This window comes from Vidua macroura, chromosome 9 (assembly GCF_024509145.1).
Source record: "Vidua macroura isolate BioBank_ID:100142 chromosome 9, ASM2450914v1, whole genome shotgun sequence".
Classification (NCBI taxonomy): Eukaryota; Metazoa; Chordata; class Aves; order Passeriformes; family Viduidae; genus Vidua; species Vidua macroura.
In genome coordinates this window covers 18,669,494-18,680,318 of record NC_071579.1, presented here as the reverse complement: position 1 = coordinate 18,680,318, position 10,825 = coordinate 18,669,494, and positions in this window count along the sequence as shown.

Here is a 10,825-nt window from a genome sequence, read left to right as displayed (position 1 = left end):
AGACCTCATATTCAAATAAGTAAGTGGAAACAATTAGCATCTATATATGTATTCAGGAAATGTAATGAATATGTAGTAGAAATGTGATGAATATGCATTAGTTCCATGGATATAACCTGGCCTGTTAGGTTGCTCATCATGAATGCTTTGAGGAGAAATCCCCATGCATCAAGTACTGCTAATAAACTAATGCCAGCTTTCTAACCTAGTAAATTTTGTGACTAGAAAGACACCACCACAGAGGAATAGCAGTGATTGGGATATAAAATATTTATTTTTAATAGATTGTAATTATATACCCTGTCTTAAATTCAGTTGTCCACCCAAGTTGGCACATTTCACTTATTTTCTGAGTATTTTCAGTATAAGAAAGTGGTAACATAGGACACAAGTAGTACATTAGCATTTTCACTGTTAGGGTCACCAAGTAGGCAGAACAATGCTCTGTGTTCCATCCAAGGGATGGAACTGCAAAAGAAAATGGGCCTTGTAGGTTTTCCTGCCACAAACACAGCGGTGATAAACCTCCCTACATCTCTCACACACTGCTTCCCCTGCTTCCAGATTCTCTTTCATTCGGCATTTCTGGTTTTCAAACGTCAGCTTAAGAATGTAAAAATGCTGAGTAAGGTCAAAATCAGCCTTTCAAAAGTCAAGAAAATTTAACTTCCAGGGGCAAAGTATACTCCTGCCATACATATTGGAAATAAAGCCATTTCTCTCAGTTATGAGCAGACCATAACTACCTCTCCAGGCAGGTGAAAAAGAATATGGGGCAAGTAAGCTGACTACTTCTTACTGTGTCAGAAGGATGTTCTATCAGCTTGCAGAAATACTGATTATTGTTTTGGCTTTTGGTACCTTTGCAAAATAACTTAAATTTTTTTTTTTAGTAACTGTTTTTTTAAAAATGTTATTTAGGTTGTAGGAAATCATTCCTTGCGGTGCAGAAGAAAACTTCCATTTTATCACTCAGGTTAATGCAAAGACTTTGAATCTTTATACTTGAGCTTTGCCACAGGTGCACTCCGAAGAGGAAGCAGACTTACACAGAATATGTTAGTGGTAATGGCAAGTGGGACAACAGACCTTGCTCACAGGAAGGATTAAGCTCCTGGAGCTTTAAAACATAATATAGGCATGGGTGGTGCTGAATTCCCTTTGTCCATTTGATCTTAGCAGCTGTTCCTGAAGTTGATGCTATTCAAAGGAGAACTCCCCAAGCACTCTGCTGTGCATCATGGATCAGGTTTGGTTTATGTTTTTTTAAAAGACTGCCCAGGAAAGGAAAAGTCTTTGTGGGATGCATTCAGGCAAAAGAATCAGAAAATTTTACCTTATGAAAAACTGTAATCCAACACAATCCTTCACTGATAATCATCAGTTTGGTATAACCTAGTCTTCGTAAACTGGAGTGAGAAGTAAAACCCAGCTTTCTAAAGTGATTCTTAACAGGGTGACATAAGGAGGATTTTGGTACAGAGAAAGGGTGGTATCTTTGGGAGCTTGGGGTCCTCAGGGATACAGTAAAGGATAACATCAGCTATTTCCTGTATTCTCTTGAGTAATTTCATAAATATCCTGTAGTGGATGTCAGGTCTTTGACAATAACCCAAATTGTAAGAGTAACTCCTTAAACAGTTTTTTCCCTTCTTTATTTGGGCTTGCTTGAGTCCAATCAACTGAATTATATGGAGTCTCCTTTTATTTTGTTTTATAATTCAGTTTAAAAAAAAAACAAACAACTTGTGTTATTTCATAGCTGTTCCACTCTGTCATACAGACTGTTAGCCCAAAAATTGATTGTAGTTCAATTTCTTTTACAAACATACTTTATAGAATAAATTATCGAAGAAATCTTGAAGATGTATTTATAATTTCTTCTTTGTAATTATTTGCTAAAAATTGGGATTAAGAATTATAATGGGAAAAAAAATTAAAGAACCAGAGGAAACTGCTTTATGAAGTGAAATATACAAAATACCTCTCAAAATTTAAATTCAAGCTGGATTAAACCGTAACATGAACAGTAAGACAACAGGCTCCTACAATTCAGAAGGCGAGGGGCTGATCCACAGGTTGTTTGCATTTCAATTCAAACTCATCTTCTTAAGTACATTCAGAAACGCTGTTTGCTGGAGTGGTTTCTATAGCAGTGTCCTGCTTGATTACAAATCAGCAGGGCTGACGAAGCCTGGGCGAGCAGAAGCTCATTAAAATGTCTGATCTGGTTATGCAATAGGCTGGTGGCAGCCTGTGACTCCTTTATTGTCCCTTGGTGTAAGAACTGCCTCTCAACAAAGCCCAGCTCACAGGGCTTTCATGTCTCTTTGTGGAGATGTGTAAAAATAACCTCATAAGCCAGTCTGTGGGTTGTGCTATGCACTAGTAAGAGCTTTAAGGTCTGCTCTCAGTTCCAGCTCACACATTAGAAGCTTCAGTCATGCAGTGATCTTAATGGATGTCTCTGGAGCCCATCGGTGGCTCCAAAGATGCAGAGACCTACAGCAGGTTACAGGACTTTCCATTCTTAAGCCCACCTGTGTGATCCATTCCCTCCTCTCCCCCAGTGTCCCACTGCATGAGAGTCACTTGGCTCAGTATTTAAAAGACATTCAACTTCTGGCCAAAAGTTTCTTCTGCTCCTGCACTTGGACAGTGAAATTTCAGACTAATCCCTGTTAGGTTAAATAAAGCAGAGAGAAAGATGTCTAGCTCTCCCTGGGTGTTTGACCAAGTACACCAACAGTCACAAAATATCCACAGATGAGATGGTGTTCTTACCTGTCAGAGTAACAAGTCTTTGTGCCAAGCCAAAGCCATGGAAAGCAAACTAAGCTTCAGGAATCCAAGAGGGTGCAAAACAAAAAGGATGCTGACTCCACAGAAAAGAACCCACAGCCAAAACCGTTGAACAAGACTGCCTCAGGGTGAGTGACAAGATGCCAAATAAAACACGGACTGCCACTATTTCACTGCTCCTCCCCAAAATTGTCTACATAGTTATGCTTTTGCACAGGCCCTGGTTTTTATTGTACCCTCATCTGAGTCAGTGCAGCTCATTAATTCTATTTATTTTAAGTTTTTGGTTGGGCGAGAGTTCCAGCAGCTTAGCAGGTGAATTGGCTCACAGGGTGTTCCAAATATGCTAGAGCAAGTACAAAACAATCTAGGATAGAAGAAAGAGAAAAGAAAGAACAGGGAGAGGAATGGGACTCCACAGTTTTACTGTCAATGAGGCATTAGATACTAATCCCTTTCAGGGACCCACAGCCACACGTTACTTTTTGCAACCTTATTTCTGATTAAAGATGGGAGCAGATATTTCCCTCATTTAACTATCTCCACACATAATAAGGGTACCATAGGCACTCAGTTTTTTCTTCCATTTTGGGAGGCAGGTACCAGGTAAGCTTTCACTGAATTTACCCCAAAGACCTTTGGAGGAAGATAAAACATCAACTGGCTACAATGCCTGCAGCAGCTCAGGTTTCCTTCTGAAATTGTTCAGACAGTAGTTCAAGGGACCTCTTTCATGAAGGAAGGAGCAGGACAGACAATGCCATTTAGTTGAACTGTTTTGAAGAGTTTCAGTGATGCAGATATTTCATGACAAATTTTGATGTTAGTAGCTATAGCAACTCGTGCCATGAAACAGCTGTTCTCCTTCCCACCTTATCCCGTACTACACATACATCATCTTTGGAGAATATGTGCAATATTTTGCATGTCTGCTTCAATCTCCTTCTGAAAAAGCTTCACAAAAATTTGTTCAGCATCTCACACTTGTGAAATATCACTATGGGCAGGGCCAAATGTCACTGAATCTTGTGCATCTAACTGCTCTCCATCATTAGACCAGCTGCTGAAATAGTTGTGCAAATGCCATTACCAAACACTAAGGCACTCAAAAGTGTTTGAAATTGTTTTAGTGTATTTGTAAAGGAGGAAGGGACAAAGGTAGCACCAGGGAAATGAAGAGAATCTCCCACAGTTTGTGAAAAGCAGCAAAATAGCATTTCGGGGGAAAGCAATAAATGAAGTGTGTTAGTTTGGTGCCTGCAGAAACAGTGTGTGGTTCATCTCATCTCACACCAGACTCACACCAGGAGTGGTGTTAATTTTAAACATGTGGGAAATTAAGCACCAAAGTATTAAGTGTATCTTTAGGGAAACCCACTCCATAACCAAAGGCTGCAATTTATTTTCTTAGTTCCAATTTCAGACCATTAGAACATTAAATTTCAATAAAAATATGTCCCTGACACACTCAGCTCAGTTTACCATTTGTTTTTCAGTCCTATGAAGCAGCACAGGCCTCAGAGCTACCAGGACACTGCACATAAATACAAATCTCTTTCCTTGAGAAAATTTACTGTAGCATAATTTTCTGACTGTAAAAGAAGAATTTAAAGCTTTCACCCAGTGCTACTATCAACCATACAGTGAATTATTTAAGAAAATAACATTTCTTGAATAATATTTTGCTTTTCTCTCAGTCTGATGCCCACAAAGCAACACAGAGTGTTAGAAAAGCAGCATAAAGTAATCATTCCATTCATCTCTCTTTAGCTGATCTCTGATTAGCTTGCAGAGCCATTAAACTGCAGTTGTCCACACAGAACACAGCTGATACTCCAGTTTTTAAGCATTCTCAGCTGCAACTAGTTTTGAACAATGCCTCTCCCAAGAGAGGTGCTTCATATCACTCCACTGAAGTGTCTGAGCAAGGGTGAGTTAAAGACCCTTAAATCAAAATCCTTTATTTTTCTTTCAGGATGAGCTCAGCAGAAATGTAGGAAACAACTGTGTATTTGATTCTCTATCACTCTTCCATCTGGCGAGAGCTGATGCTCAGGAGCCTATGTACAACTTAAACTTCACCTGCACTAGGGAAATAAAAGGAAATTTCAAGACAGATTACCAGCTGAAAAACTCTTTAACAGAAGTGCAATATTCAAGTTAATATCTTTAAATATAATCAAACTCTTATGGTTTAAAATAAATTTGAGGCACAAGAGTATGGAAGTGAGCAGTGTCTCTCAGATGTCTTTGCCCAGACATGCTGGCTCTGCTGAGAGCTGGCCTGCCTCTTGCACACTGTGCCTGCAGCAGAAATGCAAAGGCCAAACCAAAACTGAAGAACGTATTTTTAAATCTAAATGTTTAAAGATTATAAGAAAGTCCTGGTAATGTGAGTTGTTTTCTTCTTAGTTCTTGATCTGAAGCCTGCACAAAGAATCTTCTGATTCACCAGCACATACAGTCTAAACACGATAAATACAGCTGGTACACGAACTCTGTCTAGAACTGGAAAGACAATGATGAGTAACTTGTTCTCGCCAGTCTCTAAGGTAATATTTTAAGAAAAGTTTTCTGTTATTTGAAGGAATAAAGTGAACTGCTTAAAAAACCCAGATTGAGGCCAACAAATGGATGTTTAAAAATGTCCTTGAGTGAAATAATTTTTGCAAAATTGTTACCAGGAATTGCATTCCACTCCATAAGCTTAGGTTATTTCTTTGAATATCTGCAGAAACAACATCTAATTTTGTATGCTGTGGGAAAAGTAACAAGTCTCTTATGCACTTCTGCAGTCATTGTCCAGGCTGTGATGTGCTCTAGAACACTTAGATGATGATGATGATTATTATTATATCAGGTACCTTTTGACTGAAATTTGGTGTTCTGCATTATACAATTGGATTTACAAAAATTTAAACAGAGTCCTTTTGAAATGAAACCAAATAAATCCTTTTAAACATCTGTATTGGAGCATAAAAGGAATCCACAATGAATAAAAAAGGCATTTTTTCGAATAAAACTGATCACAAAGCATGGTGGGGAAGGTTTGTTGACATATTGAAATCACTTGAACTGCTGAAAACTGCAAAAGAAAAAAATCATGGTGATTTGTTTTAGGTTCAATCATAAATTATGCTGTTATTTCTGGCTCCATATCCACATAGCTGGCAGTTATCTTTCCCTGGTGGCTCAAGTACACTTGCTGGATTTTGAAAGGCAGTTGAAAAAAGAGGTTAGGGATTCCTCAGCTAGAATAAAACAATTTTGATTTTAATTTCAAACATTCAGTATTTTGTGTATGGGTGTGTGTGAAATTACCAATAGAAGGAATGTGTATGGGCTTCATGAGGAAAAAAAAACCCCTGTATTTCCTTCTTATATTATCTGTAGGAAGGAGAGGAAAGGGAAAAACTTCTTTTTAGTTGTACAGTGAGGTGCCAGCATATAACATAATTCCCTGATTTAGTGCAAAGTTTTAGAGCGGAGGATTTAAGACATTACTACCTGCAGTTGTTTTCTTCACCTCTTGCTGGAGGTGACTGCCTCTGGAATATCAAGTAGAGCAGTTAAGAGGAGAATGTCTATTCCTTCTTGACAGAGTTATCTCCTGGAAATGAGAAAAACCTACACATGGCTCCATGGCACAGCCAGTGAGGGATTAATGGTTGATGTGTGGAGAACTTGCATGGGAAAATGACTGAGGAAAACTGGCAGCTCACACTTTCAGTAGAGCAGGGCTCAGTGCCAGCTCCAAGTGGGAATTTAATCATGGCAAACACCAGCATGAGACAGTTCATGGATCCAGTGTTGTGGGATGCAAGTGTGGGGCAGTGCTACGCCCTGTGTTTAGCCCGAGGGTGAAAGGAAAGCCCTTGCAGGGGGGAAGGCTGCAGAGCATTCATGGCAGCACCTCAGCACTGCTCCTTGTCCTGAGAGCCACAGGGCTTCCCTGTGGCCTTCCAGAGGTCACAGATCTTGACAAGCTGCACACAGACCTAAGGATGATGAGAAATACAGCAATCCATGTCCCGTGATTCTGCAGACAGGCAGAACAGGTCTGGCTTCAAATACATATATATACAGTTTAAAATGTTAAAAAAAGCAAAGAGGTCTTAAAAGCAAGATAACCCAGACCCACTAATGTAGAGAAATTTTCACAATGTTGTAACGTTGTTGTCTTCTAACCTTAATGTCTCTGTGACATCCAACGCTGAGTTTATCACGGACAGAGGCTCTGAGCATCCCTGCAGCCTCTGCCAGCTGGGGACCACAGTACCATGGCCATCTCCCCCATTCAGGTCTCTGAATTTTTAGAGGCTAATGTTAGGTCATTCATTTCTACCTCTTCTCCTGAATAATGCCTAAATATTCTGCATGATAAGAGTGTGGATTTGGAATTGCTTCTCTTTAGTCAAAACATGGAGGTAGTCTGCCAGAGCCTTCAAAAGGGAGAGACTGGTGCTGTGATTCCTGCAGGGAAGGGGCTCTGAGCCCGGAGAAAAATCAAATTTCTAAACACATTAAAAGGCATTAATAATTTCAAATCTGATGGGTTGTTTTCTACAGAAAATTGCACGTACCAGTGCTATTTGAACTCTCCTTTTTGGGATAGTAAGCCTGTCAGAATATGACAACACTACACTTCATTTCAGTGGAACAATAGTGGCATCCAGTGGTCAATCAGCAAATCAAAAGCCCTGCTTCTCCAGGGTTTCACTGGGGTGCTGTGATCTGTTCATGCACCTCATAGTCTGAGTCTGTCCTTGCTTGCTTTTTTTTTTTTTTTTTTTTTGAATGGTGGGTGGTAGATAGTACTTTTGCTTGAAAATGGAGCATATTTGCATTGCTGTAGAAAGAGTAGAATACATTTTCTAAAGTCCAATAGTTAAAATGTTAATTGTCCAAGGCTCTATTGCAGTTGGCAAGTGACTGTAGGGAGGGCAGAGTTGGCCTTGATGTGAACACATCTGCTCTAAAGGCCCTGTTCTTGTGACGAATGAGGTCAAACAAACAGTAGTACATCATTGCAGCTGTCTTCTGTGTTTGGGTCCTGTGGCTGTCTGGAGGAAGATCTGTGTGCAGTTTTATAAATCACCAGAAGTAATACTTAGGTTGCTATAAATCCTTGGGAACTTATTTTGCCATGTCACTGAAGTCAGTTGCATCATATCTCCTTACTAGCCATTTCACTATTAGGAAAATGTGTTGTGTGGCTTTTTACCATGTCTTCCTAGACTGAAATCATGTTTTAGGATAATATGATTTGCCCTATTTGGTTTTAGAGTCTCACCTTTAAACTGTGGATGGAGAGCTTCCATTCACATCAGGCTGATCATCTTAATGCCCATTGCCTCTGTTCCTGCACCAAAAGAAAGGGGGTGTTCTCTCCACCAGAACTCCAAGTAGCCCATTTACATCCATCTTCTGTTTAGTCCATTTAGATTTCAGCCAAAGCAATGAACCTAGCCCTGACTCAGTAATGACAAAATATTTGGCTGCAGTCTCAGTCCGGCAGGAAACAAAATGCTGTAAATAAGATCCTGTGATACCTAGGGGGAAAATGTAATAAAATTACTCTAACATCTTGCAACAAGCATAATATTTTTTCCTATCTGATATAATCCTGACAAAAGTTTAAAGATTCTAACAGGGAACTTGATTTTGAATTATGTAACTTGATTGTCATAATATACTTGCACATCAGCCAAGGGGAAAACAGAATACTTAACAACCTGGATTCAGATCTCTGCAGTGTAGATATTGATATACCATCCATGATTACCACAAGTAATTGTGAGTGTTCTGAATGTATCTTTCCAAATTCCACCTTAAAAACTAAATACAGTTTTTACTTTCCTTGATAATAATAACATAAAATATGTTGAAGCTTTCCATCTGCCTGTGTTGATAGCATTCATGTCTATCCTAAATGTGTCAAATATAAGTTCTATAGTGTTTACCCATTTCAGATTTATACTTTTTTTAAACAGCATTTGTGCTACTTGACAAATACAGAAATACAATTAATCATAATTAGGTGGTGTAACATCTGACAGAAAAACTGAGTTATCTTCTTTGAGAAGTTCAGAAAAGTTTACTATCCTATAATTTAACATATGGCTGTCATGTGATAGGAGGGGCATTGTATGGAGGGGAGAGGGGGAGTCTTCAGTTGTGGTTAGTAGATGCTTGCTGCCCAACAAAAGGATGTCTTCTATCGCAAATGTTTTGTGCATTTTATTTAGGCTTATGAAATTCCCAGTTCTGATTTTGTTCAGGTTTGCCTATCCCCTTCTTTTTCCCCTCCCTGCTGTAAGGTCCCAACTCAGTCGCCATTGAAGTGATTGTAGACTCCCACCGACTGCAGTGGGAATTGGATTAAATCTCTAAAACAACAATTACATGCCTAATTGCTTTTTACTGCTCACTTAAAAATGCATTCTTTGAAACACTACCAATATTTGTAAGGGCTGAAGGCTTAATCTTCCAAACTATTTAGGTTATTTGGAGACCTATTTTCTACCAGTGCCTGGGGTATTAAATAAATGCTATAAAAGAGTGTTATTTACATTATGCATTTCTAATAGAAGTGTTTATATTGCATCATTATTCTTCATATTGGTTTTCCTCTAAATACCAAGACTTTGCTGCTTTGAAGTCAGTGGGAGATCTGCCCCTGACTTCATCCAAACTGAAATTGAGAGCTAACGTGAGGAAAAGAGGATGCAGTTTTCAGATCATGCTGAAAGACAGACAAATTTTGTGAACACACTTCCTAGAACTCTGTGCTGACTGTCTCTTCTGGCACCACAGGACACCCTTGCCCTGTGCATTCCTCAGTGGACAGGCATTTTGTGTCTCCTGAGCATCAAGAGGCCACATGTTAGTTTGGCAGTGGCTGTAAACAGTAATTGAAGTGACTGTGCTGATTGGAGAGTGGCTCAGAGAACTTCCTCTTCTGCAAGTGGCAGCCTGCACCAGCTCAGCTCTCCCTGTCACAATCCTAATTCTAAAATATGAACCCCATACAATAATGGGTGTGAGAAAGTTACGCAGAAATTAATTAACCACCAAAGATCTTATACTTGACATCTGAGCCTCTGAAAAAAATTAGTCACTGAAGGAAAACAGAGCAATCCTCTTTCTATAAAATCTACTTGAAAGAAACAATATAATTAAAACAACCCTGAATCTCACAGGCATGGCCTAGAGGAAGATTATAAAATCTGAATTTGGCTGCATGCCTAATGATTTTTACTGCAGAAGTGTTAGCTTCCTTCATCACCAGCCTCCCCTCTGAATGTGCAAACCCCATCTCAGCCACAGAGCTCTTCTGACTATAATTGACCAAATTCAGGCATCTTTCTAAACAAATAGAGCAGGAACTGCACAGGCCTGGAAATAATGCTGAGGAGCGCTGTGAGGCACCATAAGGAGGCAAGTCCGATTTGGGAAATGGATTGAAATGGCTACAAAATTTTCTCTTTAATTTGACAGAAGATTTGCAAAGAACATGTTGAAAGCAAATAGCCTGAAATGCCATGAATCTACCCACAAATCAGCTGATCAGTAAATAAAAATGAGCATGCCACAAATTAAGGTGGCGAGTACAAACATACTCTTAATTTCAGCAGTATTTCAAAGTATGGTGATTGCAGACCAAGGGAGCGAGATTTTTCAAGGAATTAAAAGCGTATACCTCAATTTGCTACAATATATTGATATGCTCAAGACTCAGATTTAAAATAATTTCAACATCATATCTTGATATGCTACTGTAATAAAAAAAATTATGCTAGTTTCTGGTGGACAATGCTGTTTCTCTAGAGCTAATATAAAAGTAAAAAATTACTCTTCTGCTAATTCAATAAAGTTAAATAACTTGAAAGCAACCTATTAAAATATCTCAAGATTAAGACAAGCATATAAGAACTTTGTTTTTGCAGGACTCTTGGTTTTTCTTTTTCTTGGTAAATTATTTTTTAGAAGGTTTTTCCACAAAACCATAGGGTGAGAAAAT